Below are 23,053 nucleotides of genomic sequence, written 5' to 3' on the forward strand. Positions count from 1 at the left end.
TTCATCAAACCTTTGGAAGCCAGTAAATAACAGAAAAAGAAAAAAGTAGTTCTGTGAGCAGAAGAGCTGGTGAAGCCTCATGTCCTGTGGATTAGAGATATTTCTTGAAAATTTTCCCGTCCTTCCCAGCCCTTCCCCCTGAAACCAAGTCTACCCGAGGGGCAGCACGGAGTGCATGAGTTGAGGGTGACACAAATGCTCATGGCCAGGTTCGTGGGCTGTGGCAATGGGCTGGTTAGCTGCCGCCAAGCAGGGTGTGCGCCACTCTGCCAGCTTTGCCCTCGTGAAGATTTTAATTTCGGTCTTTGCTGCTGTTACCCTGGCTGGTCATGGAGCTTGAGGGAGCTTAATTATCTTTGAGAAGTCTTCCCCTCTGTCAGGTTCACTGGGAGCTGACTGACAGATTCAGTGTTATGAGAGGGACTGGTGATGCACTTGCACCTCATTTCTATATGAAATCAGGAAACAAAACACTCAGGACTGCTCATTTTAATTGTGTGTCCACTGGCATGGTCAGCACTTAAAAGCCATGCTAAAACAGGTGGTTTGAGACACTACAGTTTTTCCCCAGCAAGCTGTTCAGATCTGATGATAAGTCTTTGAATGTCTCCCAGATGACTTTATTTTCAGGCGTAGCTCACCAGGACTGTTTCTGCAGAATCAAGCCATAATGATCCACTGACCTTGAGAAAGTCTTTTTTCTGTACTAAGTGTTTCATTATGTGAGATTGATAAATAAGAAAAAGTCACCCCATCTGTGAAACACAGTGTACCTTCAAAAATACCAGACAGCAAAAATACCAGAAGTGTCAGAGAGAACCTGTGACAAACAGGCCTCTAGGCAAGTCTTTATATCTTCCCTAAATTTACTTTGTCTAGGTGTTTCCAATTAATGCTATAGTTTTAATTCTTTATTTGGGTTTATGGAAAAGAAAAAGACAACATTTGAGGGGAACTTGTTATCACAGGGAAGCAAGTTCATAATACTTTTTGGTTTGAAAAAAAAAAGGGGGTCACTGGAGTAAAATTGTGCTGAAGTAAGGCAAGTGGATAGAAGCCGGGGATAAGCCTGACCCCTTAACGTTTCAGAATGTTTGAAATTGCATTAAAGTTTCTCATACTGAAATATTTTAGTAAAATAAGTCGGACATTACTAGTTGCAGATGACCTTATGAGCTGTTACATCTTTTTGCTGTTTTTCAGGTTCCTTTATTCCCCACTCGCCCATTTGATAAAGCCAAGGACCAGCCCCCTTCTCCTGCTCCTCTACAGGGCTAGGGCTGTGTTGCAATTAGTTGAACCTTTTTGCTGTGGGAATGAAGCCTGCAGCTTTCCATAGAGGTGTCTGCTATACCCCATGCATACGTGGTGGGATTCTCCCAGACCTTGGCATCTATGATAAACTAATGATCTGTACTCTCCAATCAGTGGCATCAATGCCTTCTTTATTGTTTCTTTCTCCATGCTAAAATTGGTGGGAGTCTCATGCCATTGGCTGTAGAGAAAGCTCCAGTGACTTGCCGAGACAAGGTGCCAACTCTTTAGTTTAGATGGCTAAAATTAGGTGAGATGTGGATCCTACCCTTTGGTGTCTATTTTGCAATAATAGATACTGAGCAAGTTTTCAGATTACCCTACTGTTTGCAGACAGTGTTTTAGAATTTCGTTTGTTGATAAGCTTGAGAAATCCCTGTTTGGAGGAGAAGAGCGTTTAAAGTCTTAATTTGTCTTCATGTGGCTAGTGCCAGAAAATAAGGCTGTTAAGTAACTGTGGATCTCCTTTGAGTCTCCCTCTCCCTTTTTTGACAGTTTATGAATAAAAGAAAGTCTCTAAATAACAGGCAGTGCTCCAAAAACTTAAGAGCATGTCAAAGCTTTATTTACAAAGTTGAACAGGGGGTGATATACAGAACACAATATAACACTATAAGGTGCTGCTGCTGCATAACATACACATTATAAATCTCTGGTTTTACTTTGCTGTGAAGTTTTGCTTCCGTCTGAAACTGTAGGCCATTAGGAAGTTTTAGTGGTTTAAAATCAAGAGTTCTGCATATGCTTTGGAAAACACCGGCTTTAGAATGTTGCTTTTTCTGGATCCTGTTGAAAAGTTTGGGATTCTTCTGTGTAGTAATTGATTAGTTGCATTACTAGCTTGCAGGAGAAAAGGCGGTTCACACAGTCAAAGCACTAGTTTCACTAGCCCTATTCAAAGTCTGCAGTTACTTGATCGTTGCCATTTCCTCTGTTGCACAATCTCAGAGTTTCAGTGAAGAAGTAAATGTGAGTTTGGTGTTGCTTTGAGATTATCAGAGTTACTCCAGATTTATACTGATGTAACTGAAAGCAAAATTTGATTCATACTAAGCTGCCTCAAAAGATGAAAAATCTGTTCTAAAAATCCTTAGAAGAAAGTGCCTGTTTACTTCACAGTATCAGCTGCACGATTAAAATTGAACTTTACTCCTTTCAGTTTTATATACTGCGTACAGAGCTGCTGAAATGACGTCCGTTTGCTGACGCTCCTGGGAAATACTGGCTTTTCATATTTGATGTTGATGATCAATTAGGTACAAAGGAAAAATAAATGAGGATCCACTAAATGTGTTTCCTGTAACTTAAGAAGTTTATCTATGTAATGTACTGCCCCACCAGTTCTTCCTGTGGTATCTTAGGCTGATGTTTGGCCTGGACTGTGAGCTGGCTGAAAAGAAACTGGAAAACCTCAGTAGAAGAAAGCAAGGCCCAGTCTGAAAGCAGTCCTTCCCCGCTGGCTCTGTGCCCCGTGCCGAGTGGCAGGCATGGCAGCATGAGTGGCCTGGCATCTCTGAAGAGGACTGTGAGATCTTAGATGAGAATGGCAACCAGCTGCCCAGTTCCTGAGGGAGGCTGGTGTTTGGTCGCATGCTGACGCTGGCAAGCTCCCAGGAGCTCATGACAAAGGTGGTGAACTAGAGTGCAAGACACATCCTCCTGTTACGGTTGTTTAAGAGAGGGGAAACAAGTAGGAGAAAGAATAGGAGAGGGTGGCGATTTGGTCACACAGCCACAAGTGAACTTTCAGATGATTCAATTTCAGCTGGTTGCACCAGTTATTTAGCTGCTCCTTTGGGTTAACATTTGCACTTGTGATATGCACTGATTAGCACAAATTGGACTTCAGAATTGGCAAGATTTTACAAGTCTTGGGAATGTTGCGTGATTCATCTCCTCTACTGTTTCCAGTCCTGCAAGGGTGCTGGAGGTGAGGAGAAAGGAGTTTTACTGGGGAATAAGGAACTTCTGTTTCCTCTGTTATCCCTGCCCAATGCATATGCTACAAGTTAAGGGATATGCAAAGCATGGCCTCCCCTTCCCTTCATAGCATCTCATTTGCAGCTGCATCTGGCCGTATCTGTGTTGTTCTGTAGGTAATTTTCTGATTTGTATGCAGGAACTTTTGCAACTGCTAGTTGCTTCTCATATATGTGAGTTACAAGTTACAGCTGATAAAAAGTCATTAGAAAACTCTTGAGGTCATACAGATTTTAAATCCTCCAATGCTTTATGATGACCTTTACAACCTATAACTTGCTTGGTCGGAAACCTTAAAAAGACTTTGACCAAATTACAGTTTCACATGTAATTTATAGGACTATAATTTTTACTGTGGGCGCGACTGCAGTTAAAGCACTTCTAATGCCAGGTGCTCAGTCTTTTTGAATGCGTGCGTTTTTCATTTTCTGTGCTGCAGTCGTGAGAGGCAGCAATCACTGAGGGCAAGGCTGGTGTGGGCCTCGGCAAGGGCTGGGGAAGGGCAAGATGTCGTGCGACCTGGGTGGTTCTGCCAGGTGGATGGGGAAGGTCAGGTCCGACTGAGCTGCATAAGTGGCTTTCATGCCACCTGGGTCTTGCTTTGAACTGAGACAGGAGAATGGGTTGGGTGTTAGGAAAGCAAGTGAGCTGTTTGAAGCTCTCTGCAAAGAGATAAATGCCTCCTTTCTTCTGTAGCTGTATAGCCGCTGAGGTCAAATAGAGTGCAGCAGTCATCCTGTATTAGCACAACAGAAAATGGAGAACATAGGAAAAAAAGCCCAGTTCTTGGGTCTGTGCCCCTTCCTCCTGAGCAGGATCTGTGGTGTCCAGAATCAATTTCAAGGGCACTTTGGCTTAGCCATGGCATGTGTGAAAGCTGATCAATGCAACCAGCCCCTCGCCGCTTGCCAGTGTACTGCAGCTTTACCAGAGGAATTGCTGCTGTGGTTCCTGGCATTTTTACAGCTGTCGTAGGGCTCACTGAGGCCTTCGGTGCAGCACAAGGACAGGTCTTCGGGAGGGCTTCTGCCATTTTCTCAGCCTGTGGGGAGCTGCTGGCATGGGGAAGAGGGTGGTGGGCATTCAAACCCTAAGGAGCGTCAGGGCCTCCTGCTAGGGTAAGAAGTCTTCCGAGTCACTGCGATGGGAGTCTGGATCTGTGTCAGTACTCCTAGGCGTGTGCCAGAACATTTAATTAGAGGTGGAAGATCTACGAGGTGATGGCAAGGAAGGAGAAACGTGGGGGACGGGTCTTCAGGCTGGTCTAAGCAGGGAGCAGAGCACTGGGGTGCTGAGGGCAGGGAGCCCTGGGGCCCCATGAGGCAATGCTGTTCCTGCCGACAGGGCTGCACAGCTCCCAGTGGGGCTTCACTGGCCTGGCATGAGGGGTGCAGAGGCTGATTTTGGGTGGGTAGGTGGGTGGAAGGCAGCTTCTGCTGAAAGGGAGGTTTCCACACAGCCAACCTGCTGGTGGGGAGCAGAGCGGAGCTGCCGCCTCAGCCCCGCAGCAGGCCGGGAAGGAGCTGTGGCACGGCGACGAGGAGCTGGCACACATGGCTCCACGGACCCGCTGGGCCTCGCTCCATCTCCGTCTGCCTTCTCAGCCGCTTTTAAACATGGCTGATGGCACCCCGGGGCCGTGCTGAGCGGGTGTCAGCCTGCTTTGGTGCACCGAGGGCAGGTCCTCCATGCCACTGTTGATGGCACTGTGAGAAAACACCAGGCAGGTTTTCTGGCAAAAGGACCACTTTGCATGCGGGCGAGCTGTCTGAAGCTTTTCAAGCCGAGGTGGCTTTTGCCTCCACAGTGTGAATGGCCATGAAAGAGGGCTAAGACAAGCCTTAGTCGGCCCAGCAGAGCCCCAGGAAGCCCGCAGTCAGCAGCCAGGCACTCCTGACACCATACCAGGCTGTGCCTGGACCCTGCTGCTTGAAAGCGGGCCAGGCACCAGCGATAAGAGGGAGCGAAGTCTCCGCGGAGGCGACAGGCAGGGCAGGGCAGACCAGCCGAGCGGGGCGGTGGCGGACATGCCCAGGATTTGAGCGATGCTCCCGGCTCTTTTCCCAGCAGTGGGGCAGGCTTTTTTCCACCCGGGTGGGGGGCACTGGCGCATGTGATCCTGAACGAGTTTCCTGAGCTGCCTTACTTTGGGGGGGTGGCTGAAAGCACCAGGGCCTTGCCCTGTGCCAGAAAGCGGCACTAGCATTATGCAGGATGCCTTTTCTGAGGAACGAACCTGAGGCAAAGGACAGGACGGGGTGGCCGTCCTGAGAAGCAGACAGACACTGTAACCCCGAGTGCTGGCAAGCAAAAGACTCCAGCCAGACCCTGGCAGCTCCCCAGCCCGCCCCGGCAGACCTTGCTGGCACTGGAGGTGTGTGGGCAGAGCTGCTCACAGGGAAAATGGGACTTCTGGGGGATCTGTAATGTGTAATAGGCCCATAGTCACAACACCCGTGTGGCAGATGGGCAGGTGGTTACCTCTGCTTTGCATGTGTAGGCTTGCCGTAGTGCTTGCAAGATCCCCAGCGTGCACGTAATACACGTGCTCTCGTGACTGTTTTTTGCATTTCACAGCTTAACTGGGTTCAGCTGCATTTTGGAAAATGCAGTGAATTCTTCATCCTGTGCCTGACACAAAGAAGCACAGAGCTTTCCATGCACTCAGAAATCTTTCAGCAGCAAGAAGCTATGATAGAGATTGCTCTTCTTCCTAAACACAGCCTTTCTCTTCTTTTTTATTCCAGTAACTGTTTATTCCTGCAGAGTGATTTTCATGAACATCATTACTACCCTGTTGCAGCAGCAGCGTAATCTCTCTGCAACAAGAGCAACTGAGTAGGAGTGAGTCACCGTCGTTCCAGTAAGGAAGCCCCTTCAGGAAGCCTCTCTAGCAATGATGTCCTGTGCATCCCTGATCCCTCGCTGAGGCTATTCAGCTTTAACAATGCTGACAGTGTGTAATACTGCCCCGGAAACCTTCAGAGATTACTTGTCAGACATAGCCAGTGTCTCCAGTGCCCAGGCAGCTAATCTAGCAGCAGACAGATCTCAGGTAAGGAAGCCAAGGGAAAGGAGGTACCCTCTTGGCTGTAAATGGCAAGGGGCCAAAAGGTGCAGGAGTCATTTCATGAGCACCAATGGCAACCTGGAACAGAGTCAGAAAAAAAGAGACTGCCTCTGGGGATCTTAAAGTCAGCTGAAAAGCTGAACTGCTAAAAACAATAGTGCTGCTGTAAGTGGCCTGGCGAGAGGGGAAGCTTCAAGGGCAGATTACAAGCATGAGAGCACAGTGAAACTGATGTGGGAGCTGCCGCAGAGGAGGCAGCTTTTGAGCGATGTACTGAGCCTGTAACGGAAAGTGCTTGGTATCCCACAAGCCTTTGGCCCCAGAATGATACACACTTTTCAGGATGGAGAAAGGGAGAAAGTGCATTTGCCATTAATTTTTAATTATAATGGAGTGTTCTGTAGAGATAGGTAGTTTCTACTGTATAGGCTGCCTACAGCATGGAGTGGCCTGCTGGCAACCTTCTCACTGATAAGGCTGTCACAACAGGAGCACAGTGGACAGGACTGGAAAATGTTTATAAGGCACTGCTATAATGCCACAAAAAATGAAACTTTACTACACAAACTGAGTATTTCCGTTGAAGTGCTCTTCTGCTACTAAATTATAGTTTCTTAGAACTGCATTTCAGTTTCTTTGGGCACAAGAAGATTGTACAGCTTGTGCTTGCTTCACTGGTGACCAGGAGATATTGTCTCTGTGGTTCCTGCTGGGACCTGAGATGCAGCCCTCCAGGACGAGGTAGGGCATAGCTGCTGGGCTTATCTGGGACTCGGGGGATGTGCTTTCGGTTCCGTGTGCAGTCACAAGCCTCCTGTGTGCCCAGGTAAGCCACGTGGACCACGTTTTCTGAGGGGCTGAGCTTCTGTTGGAGCACTCCTGATTTCACAGGGAGTATGCCGAAGGGTTCAGTCTTCCAAATGAGATTTCTGCTTTGGTTCTCTTTTCATGTAACCCCCCTCCTTTCTGCCTTAGTCTGATCACTTTTATTTGGGTTGCAAAAGTCTTTGAGATAAGTATCTAAAGCATCTGGCAGACACAAGGGGCCTGTCATCTTGCTTGGCTAGTACTGTAGTCCAGGTAATGGGTGGCAGAGGGAAGGATAAGAGGGAGCCTGAAGTGTTGAGGATACCCAGGCTGGTGCCCCCAGCCTCCAGCTGGCTCCCGGCTCAGTTGGTTGCGTAGCTGTGGCATAGCCTCTCTGCTGACCTGATAATCCACCCGTGGGTAATGAGTGAGACCCATGCAAGCTGCTAAGAGGACCCATCTTTGCAAAGTCCTACAAGTCCATTCCAGCTCAGGAGATGTTGCTCCTGCCAGGCTACAGAGAGCTCGGTGGAAAAGAAGGCCCTGGGCATGCTGCTTCTGCCCATCTGCAGCCCAGCTTGCACATAGCAGTCTGAATGTGGGCAGTGTGAGCTCTCTTGGGCTCATGCTGTGAAAGCGGGACGTGGGTGCCAAGAGGAGCAGCTCCTATATTGCAGGGAGGGCTAAAACTGGTGTTCCTGCTCTCACCACCATAGGTTATGGAAGGGAGAAGTACTCCAGCCCTGTGCTCCTCTGCCCCTCTCTATGGGAGACTGCTAGGATCCTAAATGAGGATCCTAAGATCCTAAATGAGATGCTAAGATCCTAAATGAGAATGAAGCAATCCTTTCTGGATACTTTGAGGGAAGACAAAAGGACAAAGGGCATTCTGGCACCAAGAGGAAGAGAAAAAAGAAACTTGCTTCCAAGGATTCAACCCTTAAGCACAGTGACGTAGAAAGAAGGAGATTCTGTTTACGGAGGAAGCAAGAAAGGAAATTAGAGTGGGGGAGGAAGAAGCAGCTCACCAATGAAAGCTTGTCCTTTGGGGCAGGACAAAGAGGTAGGTCTGTTCCCTGGGGAGCTTGACTCCCCCAAGCAGAAACCACCGTCTGTGGCTGCATTGCCCACGGCACTGGTGTGCTGCTGTTTGTGGGCCAGGCTTTGAGGATACCCGTGTGTGTGTACTCGTTCATGCCGCAGCACAGCCAGACCTGGCTCCCTTCCCTCCCCTGGGGGGGTCAGGGCAGGATGCTTTTTGAATATTGAATCTGTTCATTTTTGAAGAGCTCAACTTCCTTGGAAAGTAAAAGATACGGTCAGGAAGCAGGCAACCTAAGACTTGGAGTGTGTCTTGGAAACTGGAAAATGTCCTGTGTGTTTTGTTCCTGCTGCTAGCAGGAGCCTAGAGAAGCTGTTTGGGTCTATGGCATCATTCTGGCTGCGGCTCAGCACATCTCCCAGACCTTCAACCAAGCACAGCATGTGTTAGTGCTGCCCCTGCAGCCCTCATCTCCCTGTCAGGTCTCAAAAAATTCCTTCCTTCATTTCACAAGGTCTTAGAGCAACCTCCCCATACCGCTGAGCCTGCTGGTAGCTTTGGACAGTGTATCTAATAAGCTGATAGCAGGGTAGCTGCAGTGATGCTATCCTCGAGGGGCTGCAAATCCCATCTTAACCAAGCAGGCTGATATTTCAGCTTCTCTGCATCAGCAATGAGCATGGGATTGCTGCAGGGGACAGAGCAGAATTGAGAAGGGAAAACAGCAGCAGCAGTGACCAGAATGCTGCGCAGAGTTACCTGGCCTGTGTTGAGCAATTGAACCACGGCACCAGGAGCTGCCCAGCTGCGGCAGGGTGCCGCCTTCTGTCTGCTCCATGGCCACAACCTGCAGAGAAAGGAAGGGAGGCAGACAGGTAGGTGCCGTGACTTTCTGTTTATCCTGACCCTCTCCCAAGGGCTTGCTGTGGTTCCCTTCCTTCCTCTGCCCTGCAGGGGATACTTTGTTTTTTTGCTTTGAAAATCTCACTGTCCTTGAATTCAGAATAGCAGCCAAGGCCAAGGATGCAACAACAGGGACAGGACAGAAGGTCTCCTAGGTGTCTCTCACTGATGATGGGAATCTTTTTCCATTTCTTGCCCTTTTCACTCCTTTCCACAAAGATAGGCACCTTCCTCATTCTGCCCTCATTCCTCTCCTGGGCATTAAGCATTAGAAAATGTGTATGGGCCTTTGTATTGAAAAAGGCTGAAAACTGCTGTAGCGGCTGGGATATAGCTGTCTTTTGTCAGCAGTACTAGACCTGATGCTTGTCTGATTTGGACTGGTGTGAATGAGCAGGCAGAAAGCGCCTTCAGTATCATGCAGATAATGCTATCAACTGCAGTGCTTCAGGTGCCTGGACCACGGTGGGAGGGGATGAGGACAACATCAGCAACAAAAAAAGTGTTACAGAAGTAGCACCTATTATGTATTGTTTAACAGATTTTCTGCACAAGGCCAGAACTAATTTGCAGTTGAGCAGCAGAGGAGCTGTCTGCAGGCAGCTGGCTGGATTCCGGGGTGACTCAGCTTGCTAAGCATGTGTTCCCTCAGATCTAGTCATTTCCCGCCTCCTGCTTGACTTTTCTATCTTGGAAAAATATTTGAAGAACTAACAAAAGTATGTGCTCAACAGTAAGATACAGGGTATGGGTTTCCGTGAACATCCCGGGTTTTCTCTTGAGAAAAGCAATATGGAAAGTTTAAAAAAAAAGTTGGATTAGTTTTTATTCTTTCTCTCTTTGTTTTCCTTTGTGGGGTAAGACTTAACGATACGGAGCAAAAACAACAGTACAAAAGGACAGAAATGGGAGTTTGCCAATAGAGAACTGAAGCAAAATGTAACCTCAGCATTGATGATGTCATTTTTTCAGATGAGAAGCGCTGAAAGGCATTCCCAAGCCATTACAAATGCTCTGCTCCTTACCTATCATGTACGCAGAGTCAACCCCATGTGTGAGCACTGCTAAGCAAATCTCCACCTGCATTCCTGCAGTACCAATGTTTCTGCATTTTCCCATGTATGCCTCGAGCGTATCTCAGGGCTCTTTGGACTGAGATGCTCTAGAGCTCTTTCCCAGGCAGTTAAAAGGAAACTTGTCTGTCCTTCCAGGAAACGATCAGGGAAAACAGTGGGAGATTTTGAACACTGATTGATTTCTTTCCACACCTTCTCTGTGCAGACAGGCAGCTCAGGACATAGTCTTTGCCCTTGGCTACACCAGCTAGCAGAAGTTTCCCAAGCCAGAGTCCTTCCATGTGGAAAGTTAGTGGGATAAGAATGAAACTTGTGTGACTGCAGAGAAGACAGCTACAGAGAAGACAGATAGCCGGTGTGATTTTTCACAAGAGCTGGCTCCTTAGAGTTTTTCATAGTAGGTAAAAATCTGTCCTGTCCACTGAGTGCAAATGGGCTTCTTGTGCCTATAAGGTGCCCTCTTCCTGCAGGTTAGGAAGAATTTGAAGGCTTCCGTAGTATATACCAACATCTCAGTGGGGATGTTTCACTGATCTTTGCTCCAGCAGAATTAATATTTGCTTCATCTATTTTGAGATGAATAGGAAATTCCAGCAGCTGCCATCTCAGAGGAGTACTGCAGAAGGGTATGGTTAAAATCCAGCATTATGTTGAACTCCTGGGACTGCCAAGCAAGGCATCTCTCTACTAATGATGACATTTTTAAAAACACTCTGATGGTTTGATCTTGGTCCCATTGGGCATTTTGCCATAGATCTTAATGGCTCTGTGGCTGATCTCTTAATCTCTAATGCACCTGTGTAAACTTGACAGTTTATTGCAATTTCATGCTTTTTGGAAATCGTCTCACTCTAATGCCATCAGAGAGAGCAATTTTTAAGGTCATTAGCTCAGGACATAGCAAATAAATAGTGAGAGAAAACAATCTGTAAATGTCGTATTTGTTTAACACACAAAGTAGCTCCTGAAGAGCAGTTATCCTTATGTCTAGAGACAGCATGAAGATTACATTCTGTGGCTTGAAAATGTGGGGCTGTTGGAAGTGAGAAGAGTATAACATGGTTGTTTATCTTCTTTACTCTGTTCCCTATCTCCTCATTGCTCCCCATGCACACATCTGTTTGACTTATTCACCGATATCTTTAAATTCTTGGACTGCAGACCAGGACTAAAGGCCTAACCAAAGAACTTTAGGTTCTGCTGCTGAGCTTTGATAACAATGTTTTTTGCTCTGAGGATAAGTAATATTTTTAAGCTATTATTCCCAATAAACGGAATTGGGGTAAGTGGGAAGAGTTATCCCTTCTCCACATCAGTAGAAAAGATACAGGCCCTCTAATGTAACCTGGTGTAAATGCTCTCCAAACCAAAAAAGGCAGAAACAGGTGAAACCTTTATCACTTGAATCAGGTCTGTTCTGTCAATAACTACACTTAAAACTGACTTCCAAAGTTGCCAGTGTTTTGCTTGTGGAGGCAAGCCTGAACCCATGGTCACAAATGGGCATTAGGATGGCAAAATCAGTAGAAAGATGCGTAGCTATTCCCTTTGCTTGGGATTAGATGGGGGGAGCAAGAGGAATGTGAGCGAGGGGACTGTAAGCCCCCTGCCCTCCTGTGTCCCCACGAGCTCTGCTTTGTGGGGTGCATTTGCTATGCGGTGTGATAGGGATAGGCCATCCAGCCCAACCGCTGCTGGAACATCGGCATCTGCCTGGCTCTTTACCACAAATATTTTGTGGTCACTGATACATTTTAAAGTGGTCTAGAAAAAGGCTTCCCTTCAGGTGGTCTTCCAGCTGCCCTGAAGAGGATTTCTGAAGATCAGAATAGTGGTGTCACCACAGCTTCAGGGCACAGCATGGTTTTGCCAGTAAAATGTTCTCTTGTGGCCCATATTGGTCCATTCCAACAAGGTAGGGTGCTACCACCGTGAAAGCAGCTGGGAGCACTGGCACACTCTTAATGGGCCATGAAGGTCGTCTTAGTCAAGACCTCTTCTGCTTTTCCCTGGGTGCGTGGAAGCAGGGCATGGTATTGTGTTATGATTCCCCGAATAAGAGGCTTTGTCCTCTTCTGTCATCATCTACCCTTCTCCCCCATTCTCAGCACAGGATACACTCTGCAGCAGTACCAGAGCATCTGCTTGTGGGGCAGCACGGATTCACAGATTTAAAAGAAACCCTGACTTCTTTCTGGGTAATTTTTTTGAAGATTTGAGGGAAGTGACTTACAATGGCTTTCCCATTGGTGAAACTATTAGTGGGGGACCAAACTGTCAGCTCCTGAGATGGATATTTAGTAAATACTCACCCTGCCTTACTTTAGGCATCTGAGTTGATAGGTTTGTCAGCTCTCCAAAGACTGACTGTAGCCCCAAGTGAGTCATTCAAAGCCCCCAAATATTTCTTGGTTTATGCTGAGTATACAGGCAGTTGGACCACCTAAGGTGGTGGGTGGATTAAATAAGCTTGTTGTCCAAGATAAATGGGGTGAAATATGCACTTCTTTATGTGCTGCAGGAACACCATGCTATCAGCAAGCCCAGATAAGCTTCAGTAATGGATAATTATTACAAGGCATTGTGTCACACTTGGGTTAAGCATGACAAGAATTTCCCCAGTGTAAGAAGATGTCAGTGTTTGTTGAAAGTATGTGCATTTTTTTTTTTGCCTGCTTAAAATATTTGTTTGTTCATTCTGGAGAAGGTTAGCACTGTAAATTTACATTTTGCAATGTAAACATTAGTCCACTAGTTAGTTTTTCTTTTCGGCCAGGTTTCTTTTAAATATTAGCAACATATGTAATGGTTGCTTCATTCATTACAGTTTTATACGTTCCTTTAATTAATCTTGTAACTCAGCAGGGCGGTAGAGGCTTGAAGTGGGGCTTCACTCCCATTATGATGACGTCTGTTTGCTTTTATCAAGCCCAGTGACTCAGTTTCAATTGATTTGTACATCCAGAGTTTTGGTCACGCTAGGGGGTAGATGCAATTTCAAATAAAGAGAGACAAACTGTAGTGAGTATAGAAATACTGTCAGTTTTGTCATGCTAGAGGATTTGGTGTCTTTGAAAATTCAGCTTCTGTAAAGGGCTTAAAGTTTCGTCTGGTGGAAATGTGAAATGCCAGGGTTTGCTGTCCAAGTGGCAGGTGCAAGATGTCGAAACCTTCTGGATGCTTAATGACCTGACACTCTGCCATAACTCATGTCAGCAGATATCCAGACATTCCCACCCAAAATGTGCAGTCGATCAGCACTAAAGAAACAGCAAGGACTGCGTCTTCTGTAGGCAGGTTTTCTCCTCTATGGTGGAGACTGTGCAAAGAAAGCAGCAGCTGTATCAGGCAAAATCACAATCCATAAGGCAGAACCTTGTCTCCAGCAGGAAACACCACCAGATGCTCTCAAGGAAAATGCTGAAGATCTGGGGAATAGGTACATTTCTTAGGAGGATGAGGAGGGTGGGACGCTTCCTCCTGACCCCGTTGTTTGCTCTGATCTGTACTCTGAAGCATGTACATCTGAACTCTTGGCCTTTGCCACATGTTCCTCGGCCACTACCTTGTGCTCTGGCAGGAGAAGGCCCTGCGGCGTCTCTCCTGCCCCCTAACACCTCGTACCATCATGCCTGATGCGAGGGGTACCCATGGTCTGATGCATGGTACCCATGCGAGCCTGACCCATGGTCTGTGCCGTGTTGCCCTCAGCAGGGCCTTGCTGAGTCCTGCCGGGAGGCACACCATCCCTGCCTGGGCCCTCCTCCATCACACGGCAGGGTGGTCCTGTCCCGTCCCGTGACCTGGTGGTGGAGCAGCTCTCTCCCTTACGGGCGTATTGTAGCTGCTAAAGAAGCTTGTGTGGATGCAGGAGGATGTTGGAAAAGTTCGTGGAGGAAAATCCACTGAGCGCCACCAGGAGGGTTGTAGACACCGCAGCTGGCTCAGGAAACCCCTGACACACAAGTGGTTGTAGGGCATTCAGGAGAGGTATCATATACAGTTGCCCTGTTCATGGAGAGCCGTGTCTTTGGCAGCACTGCTGGCTTCAGTGGTGGATGCCCTGGTTTCTTCACCTCCGCCTCGCACTGGGGCTCGCCTGCCTTCTGTTGTGCTGCGCGCCTGCTTTTGGCCAGTGCTGTCAAGCAGGTGGGACACCTGAGCTGGGTCAAAACCCAAGGATTCTTTGTTGTGGTTTTTTTAAATTACTCTTCTGCTGGAGCCATTCCCTAAGCCAGTTCAAAACCTGGCCCCACAGGCAGCAGTAGTATGAGGGAATGACACAGGGGACAAGACGGGAGGGCAATGTTAATTGCCTGAGCCAGTGTTGCTACTGATGGCTTTGTATTGTGAAGCCATAGCCTGTTAGTCCTGGTGTTACTGTGCCCACAGGAACCTTTGCAGCTAAAACCTCAGCTGATGGCAACAGCTCTCTGGTAAAGATAGAAGTGTGCTAATTTGCAGCAGCAACAAGTAATTCTAGAGAATATCCCATGGCTCCAAATATTCCCCATCAATCCTACCCAGCCTGTGAACACATTGCTGTCCTGTGGCCATGACTTCTACGGGCTGCTGGAGCAGTGCTACAGTCTTTGTAGTTGTACAGGTACAGATCTGAAAACATATTTTCTCTTTCTCACAGTTCACATTAATAAAGCTAACAAAACTCTCCCCAGCATATCCACTGGCATTTTTCCAGGTTTGAATTCAAGGTTTTTTAAATCTCTGGGTTGTTTTTTTTTTTATTTCTCTGTTAGGAAAAAAAAAATATATACCTATATATGTATGTGCATATGTATGTATGCATGTGTATATATATAACTGCTGAGAAGAATAATTCCTGCAATCGTAACAATTTTAAGCAAGAAAAGGTTCTATGAAAAGCAAAGAACACATCAGTCAAAGAAATGCTGGTATCAAATAATTGCAGCAGCTTTCTCTGTGTGCTCTGATTGCTCTGCAGCTTTCTGGGAATTCAATATAGCCATAAACGCAGCTTATGGCTCAGAGCAGTGGTTCCGAGTGTGTAGTTGGATCAGTAAATTTGTCCCTATATAAAGCAGAGGCTTTTCAAATGCAGAGTGCAGCCCCCTGCCGCTTGTGAAGCCTTCCTATGTGTCCTGTGAAGGCCACAGCAATCAATATATGACACGTGACAGCAATCATAAATTGATTGTGTATCTTGTCTATTGTATATTGCATATATTGTCTATTGTATATCTCCCCATTTGCAGCCTGACATCCCATGATTCATTGACCCTTTGGGGCAAAATTTCCCTTTGGAAGTGGAGCAGCCTTCTGCGTCTCCAAAATCACCAGTCACTCTGGAAAGCTGAGAAGTAGCTCACTGAAGAAAACACAAATGTAGGTCTGACATATTTTTTACACCTGAAAACCCCAAACAAAGCAGCCACTTGCTGGCTTGCTGTAATAGCGATGGGTCTCAGCGTAGGGGGACAGGGTGGGACTTACTTCCTGGCGGTACATTCCTCGCTGAATTATGGGCCTAAGGCAGAGACCTCATTTTCTCCAGATGACTCTCAGGAAATACCCTCCCCATCAGCTATTATTGCCTAAATAATAGGGAGGGAAGTGCAACAGACTTGAGCAATATCTGAGGTACTCCATAGGGCACATCCCAAATCTGGTGTAGGGCAAGGCTGCTAAGACAACTGATTATAATATCACTCAGTGGGCGTATACGGTTCTCTTTTTGCCCCAGAGTTATGAGGTCATGTGGAAAAATACAAATGCTTCTTTAGAAATAGGTAACTTGCTGGAAAGAAACATTACAAAATCTCTTCCTAAGCATGGGCCTGTCCTGTCAACATTCGTGCATAGATTCAACTTCAGTAATGGGGCCTCTAGGTAGGAAAACATGTGTACAAATGTTTGCAGGATTAGAATCTTAAATGTTAAGTTTCCAGAAAGTCCAGTCCAGGAAGGGAAAAGCCTGTCGAGGGAGAGGTCTGCTGGGATTTGATTTATGAACAGGACATCCTGCTTAGTTCTGAGATCTTGCAGATACGATTCTAGTGAGGCCGCTGGGTTATTGTGATGGCAAAGAAAAGGAGCTCACCCTCTCCCTTGTCTGCCAAAGGCACTCAAACCTGTCTGGGCATCGTATCAGTGCTAGACATTTGGCATTCTTTATCATGTTTCATCACCACTGTTTACTAAGCGATGTTAAAAATGCACGGCATGTGTGCAGCTCCATACAAGCAGCCTGACATGTCTGTCGTTAATTAGCAAGTTGCATGCTGTCATTTGTGCAGTTAAGCTCCGGGTTGATTCCATGACCTAGTCACAGAAGGAGACTGTCCAGAATGTTGGGGCAAAAGGCAGAAGACAGGTAGAGCTCTTAGGAGGATGTGAGGAGAGGTAGAGCTCTTAGGAAGATGTTTCCCAGTTCTTCTGGATCACTGCAGCTGCAGCTACATTTTCCACAAGCTGTGGCATGGGTCTAGCTCAGCTTGTGCACTCAGGTTTCCTTTGTGTGGGAACTAGGGTGCAACTGGGATGAGAGAAAGGATGTTTCACTCCCACATCGTTCTCTAGTAGGAGATAAGAGACATCCAAGACATGCTCTGGGGCAGTGATGTTGACACATCTTCTGTTACTTGAGTGAGTCAATCACAGCAAAGAGGCTTTAGAAAGTTGCTTTGTTCTTGTTGCCTCCGATGCTGGTGCTCAGTTTAAACCAGTGAAGGGCTAACTGCCAGTGGCTGCCTGAAACTGTACCCTGGTTTTAGCTGGAGTTGCAGTACTTCAGCACCTCAAGCTACTTCTCTGCTACTTAATTAAATGGTGCCAGGGCACATTCCCAGACATTAAGACTGAGTCATCTATACTGTTAAATTGTTAGGATGTCCGAAGCACATCTGTGGTCCTTCAGATGTTTCCCAGACATGGCTTGGAAGCCAGTAGGGCCTGGAGACTATTCTCAGTAGACATTTGAGATGAAACTGCCCTGTTTTGGCAGATAAGAAAGTTCAATAGTCTGGAAGTGGAGTATCTCATGCTGGCTGGCCTTAGTGCCAGAGGACAGACCTGGGCATGTCTGATATGCTGTTATGGACATAGCCTGGGTGTCTCCAGCTGCCTGTCCTGAGACTAGAAGGCTCTTTAATTTACAGGGGGGTTACAAAGAGTTGTGTAGTGCTTTAAAGGTCAGTGCTGGAGCTGGCTGTTCAAATAAATACAATACAGTGTAGCTTGGAGGGAGCTGGTAAGGAAGGAGGTGGGTAAACTCACTTGTCTGGCTGCTTCCTCATACATGAAGGAAGGAAGTGTCTGAATTAGAAATGGGTAAGCTGTGTTTACCTGTGTTTCCTTCTGGCTACACCACTGACAAAGCTAACTTTTTACCTTGTTTTATTCCTGCTATGTCACTTATTCACCTCATTCCTTTACGTGGCCCCACATCCCCACAAACTAGTGCTGCATCTCATACTTTTTTGGACATTGCAGAAAATCTCAAGCCCACCCTGTTGTCAGTGGACAATGTGTGCATATTATCAGCAAGAGTAATTCATCCAGCTGCAGATTAACAGAAGAGTCCTCCAGGCAGAGTTTCCTCCCTGCCTCATTCATTACTTTGTCACTGGCTGAATCCCTGCAGTTCATCTTTGTGCTTTGTTGTTTTACTGGGAGTCATGGCACTTCACTTTTACCTCCAGACAAAGGGAAACCAAATCAGAAACCCCAGGCAGATGACTCACAGCCACCTCGTGGAGCTGTGTCTTCCAGTTGCTGATGTCCAGTTAGCTGCATCATCTCCAAAACGAAGCAGCTCTGGGTGGGTCTGGCTACCCACAGCTTTCACTTGGAAACCCCCCATTTCTAACCTTGTAAGTAGCCCCGAAGGTATGTGGGGCTGCTAAAATTAAAACAGTCTGACCCCAGGAATGGGATGGATGATATGACAGCTGCGTGGCCTTTGAATCAGTTGTTAATCCAACGAAGGGTGATTTAGCTCTGCCAGTCACACGTATACATCGCAGCTGCAGCAGCGCCTATTGGAGATGTGATCAGAGAGCCACCCTGCTGCGCAGGGATCCCTGCTCCCCCTTCCCCAGGGCTGTCTCCAGCATGGGCACAGCCTCAGCTGCGGAGCCATGTGTCCGGAAGGTGGCAAATCTGGGTTTAGAGCGCTTTGTCCTGGGCAAAAGAACACTGCAGCCATGTGACACAAAGTGCTTAAGAAGCTTGGCTAAATCAGAGAGATGTGAAAAATTCAAGCTGCTGCGTTGCACTGTTCTGTGCGTACATGGCTCTCGACTCTTCCCCAGGATTTTGCTCAGTCGTCCTATCTCCTTTCCCTTCTCAGTTCTCCAGAGCCATGGCCCCCTCTTTTAAGCAAGTTTGTGCTCATACACACATTCTTTCGCTCAGACGCTCCCCTGACTCAGATATTTCCTTGCTGCCAGCTGTCTTGTGCCAACCTCCTCTGCGGCCAGCAACTCGGCTTGTTGACACTGAGCAGAGTCCCAGCACCCAGCCTGCTCTCCTGCCACTTGGCCTCATTATACCCAAACTCGGGAAAAGTGTCCGTTCCAAGAAAGCGAATGCAGGCACAGGTGTGCAACCCACCTTTGCTTTTTAAGCTCTGAATGGAGTTTCATGCAGTGAAGTGGGATGGGACCCCCCTACAGGGGGGCCACATAAAAAAACCTCTGTCCCCAAAAGCTGATGCACTGGACAGAGGGTGGATGAGAGGACAAGCTGTGGTGTCAGCATAGGAGATGGGCAACTGAGACACAGAGGGCTCAACTGTCTTCCCTAATCATAGAAAGGTTTGAGTTGGAAGGGACGTTAAAGATCATCTAGTTCCAACCCCCCTGCCATGGGCAGGGACACCTTCCACTAGACCAGGTTGCTCAAAGCCCCATCCAACCTGGCCTTGAACACTTCCCAGGATAGGGGCATCCACAACTTCTCCGGGCAACCTGTGCCAGTGCCTCACCACCCTCACAGTAAAGAACTTCTTCCTTACATCTAATCTGAATCTACCCTCTTTCAGTTTAAAGCCATTACCCCTCGTCCTATCACTACATGCCCTTCCAAAAAGTCTCTCCAGCTTTCTTGTAGGCCCCAGCTAGGTACTGGAAAGCTGCTATAAGGTCTCCCTGGAGCCTTCTCTTCTCCAGGCTGAACAACCCCAACTCTCTCAGCCTGTCCTCACAGGAGAGGTGCTCCAGCCCTCTGATCATCTTCATGGCCCTCCTCTGGACTCGCTCCAACAGGTCCATGTCTTTCTTATGTTGGGGTCCCCAGAGCTGAACGCAGTACTCCAGGTGGGGTCTCACGAGAGTGGAGTAGAGGGGGAGAATCACCTCCCTCGACCTGCTGGTCACGCTTCTTTTGATGCAGCCCAGAATGCGATTGGCTTTCTGGGCTGTGAGCGCACATTGCTGGGACATATTCAGTTTTTCATTCACTAATACCCCCAAGTCCTTCTTGTCAGGGCTGCTCTCAATCCACTCATCGCCCAGCCTGTATTTGCGCTTGGGATTGCCCCGACCCATGTGCAGGACCTTGCACTTGGCCTTGTTGAACTTCATGAGGTTTGCACAGGCCCACCTCTCAAGCCTGTCAAGGTCCCTCTGGATGGCATCCCTTCCCTCCAACATGTCGACCGCACCACACAGCTTGGTGTCGTCGGCAAACTTGCTGAGGGTGCACTCAGTCCCACTGTCCATGTCGCCGACAAAAAGATGTTAAACAGCACTGGTCCCAATACTGACCCCTGAGGAACGCCACTTGTCACTCGTCTGCACTTGGACATTGAGCTGTTGACCACAACTCTTTGAGTGTGACCATCCAGCCAGTTCCTTATCCACTGAGTGGTCCATCCATCAAATCCATGTCTCATGCAGGGAGTCTGTGGCAAATTTAAACACCAACTCAGACTTTCTGTGTCCGGGCCCCAGCCACATAAGAGCAGCTTTCGGTATGATGAATGAGGAGAAACCCCAGCACCTGTGCCTTATCAGCTGGCTCTGTCTGGGATGGGGTGGTGAGGCAGGATCTGGCCCCGCATGGGTCATCCTGGAGGAGCGCAGGTGAGAGCTGGTGTGGGCTGGGTGGGAGGCAGCGGGCACTGGGAGGGACGCAAGTGACTGATGACAAGCAGAGGAGTTGCCCCCTTTTTGCTCACAAGCGATTTCAAGGTGACTTTGAAGAGGTCTGCAAGATTTTAAGCAGTTTTGGCCGGCTTCTGAGGGGAAACTTAGTGTCTGCCAGTGGAGACTCCAGAAGTAAAATAACACGCCTGATAGCAAACCTCATGAGACAGTTCCTCTGTGGGTGTAAATCAGCACTGTTCCCTTGGTCCCATTTAGAGCTACGCTGGCTTACAGCCCATGCTCCTCCCAGGCGGTAAGAAGCACTGGAACAAATTCAGGTGTAATTGCTTCTCACAGAAAAAACTGTAAGGAAAGGCATCTTGCTTAGTGAGGATAAATCTAGGTGTCACTGTTTTCTTTTCCTTGAAGGAAAGCAGAGTTATGATGCAAAGACAGAAAGACAGGAATGCCATAAAACAAGCGAACAAGGGTGGAAAGGTTTGCCATCTCATGGCCTTTTTTTCCTATATCCTTCTACCATGTAGCAGCTAGCAAAATGGACTTGAAGAAAACCTGAGGGAATGGCTGCATGAACATTCTTTTAAAGAGCCTGGGCTAGTTCTCCTCATCATTACGTTGTTTTTTTTCACCAGTGCCACTCCATTGATTTTTCACTGCAGTGACACAGCTGTAAAGCAGGCTTAATGTAGTGGAGAATTAGACCTTATGTATCTAAATTTGTTTTTCAAACCCATGCTTTTCTTGCAGGGAAAAAGAAATGCCTCGAGTTTAAAGGTAAGCTCCAAATCTTCACCGCACCATGAAGATTTGCAGATATAAATCCCATTTAGATGACTTTATAAAACACTGAAGTACTCCACAGCAGCAGGGTTTAACCTTGGGATGTTCACTTGCTGTAATGTGATTAATGAGCCTTTCCCCATGCATAGCAGATATCTAAGCAATTTTTTGTGGATGGAAGTGGAGCAATTGTCCGGCTTTACGCAAATGAGGAGCTACTTCAGTGTTTGCCCTGTGAAGAGACTTCAGTTTCAATGGGCTTCAAGATTGCACTTTTGTGTTAAGTGGAACTGTGATCTTTTTCCAATGAGTGTTGCTATGCAGGGCCAATTTGTGACGTCCATTATTCTAAAATAAGTAACTTCTGCACAGCAGAAATATGCTCCACTTGCACTGCTAATCTGTCTCTTACACAAAGGCGTGTTTGGAAGAAAAGTTATTTATTGCAAGTAATAAATGCAGGTTCTCAAAAGAATTTATAACTTAGTTTCCAGAGTCAGAGCACTCCAGTTTGAAATAATTTCCTTTCAATTTTCTATATTTTCAGTCTCTTTCCTGGCTGTTTTAGACCTGTCCTGGTTTCAGCTGGGGTAGAGTTAACTGTCTTCCTAGTAGCTGGTACAGTGCTACGTTTTGAGTTCAGTATGCGAAGAATGTTGATAACACTGATGTTTTCAGTTGTTCCTAAGTAGCATTTAGTCTAAAGTCAAGGATTTTTCAGCTTCTCATGCCCAGCCAGTGAGAAAGCTGGAGGGGCACAAGAAGTTGGCACAGGACACAGCCAGGGCACCTGACCCAAACTGGCCAAAGGTGTATTCCATACCATGGGACGTCCCATCTAGTATAGGAACGGGGAAGTGGGGGCGGGGAATCGCCGCTCGGGGACTGGCTGGGTGTCGGTTGGCGGGTGGTGAGCAATTGCACTGCGCATCATTTGTACATTCCAATCCTTTCATTATTGCTGTTGTCATTTTATTAGTGTTATCATTATCATTATTAGTTTCTTCTTTTCTGTTCTATTAAACCGTTCTTATCTCAACCCACAGGTTTTGCTTCTTTTCCCGATTTTCTCCCCCATCCCACTGGGTGGGGGGGGGAGTGAGTGAGCGGCTGCGTGGTGCTTAGTTGCTGGCTGGGGTTAAACCATGACAGACCATATATTGCATACTTAATTATTCTCCGAAGGAGAATCTCAGCCACTGAAAATGGAATATACTTAGCAAAATTCTTCATGCAAGAATCTGTTGTTCAGGTATCAGCTATTGCCTGTTATACGAGAGGAAGCCTGGCTCTCTGTTAAATAGGCATGTTATGTTGAAGTCTCCTGCCTCACCTGCACAAATGGTTACAGATCTCACCTGTGTAGTTTATGAGCTGTTCTCAGTCATTGGTATAACAGTCCTTTGAATGTCCTCTGGTGGAAAGTAGAAACTGTAGTTAACGCTTAACCCGGTTTGTCTGAAATCACAGAGGAGAGCTGGAGTGCAGTGGGATTTGAAACAAGCTCATCTGTGTTTTTGTATGGTATCTTCCCCTCTAGATAAGCTGCATCACTCTGAGAGCAGAGTGGTTTAAATTCTTCCCAAAAGGACCCAGAAACCTTAATTTCATTAGAAACCACAGGAGTTACTAGCTATTGAGGACTCCACTTACTTGAGGAGTTTGTATGTTTTTTTGAGACTGTTCTCAAGAAGGTAAAATGCAAATATATCAATATTTGGAAGGGTTCATAGGCTTAATTTGGCACGCATTTGTGGCTTTGGCCATCAGGTACCATGGGTCTGGGAAGTGCAACCGAGTAACTCCATGGCAGCAAAAAAATGAGTGGTTTGCACTCCTGTTTTACTCCTGTGTGAGGATGGCTAAGAGATCCCGACCCTTTTCCCTCCCCTAGCAGCAGATGGCTGTGGCTGTGCAGCTGCACAGCTCTTGCAGCGGGACAAGGGCTGACTCCATCCTTGTTGTGCAAAGAGTTTGCATACAGGATGAAGTA

The sequence above is a fragment of the Harpia harpyja genome, chromosome 8, assembly GCF_026419915.1.
Source record: "Harpia harpyja isolate bHarHar1 chromosome 8, bHarHar1 primary haplotype, whole genome shotgun sequence".
Classification (NCBI taxonomy): domain Eukaryota; kingdom Metazoa; phylum Chordata; class Aves; order Accipitriformes; family Accipitridae; genus Harpia; species Harpia harpyja.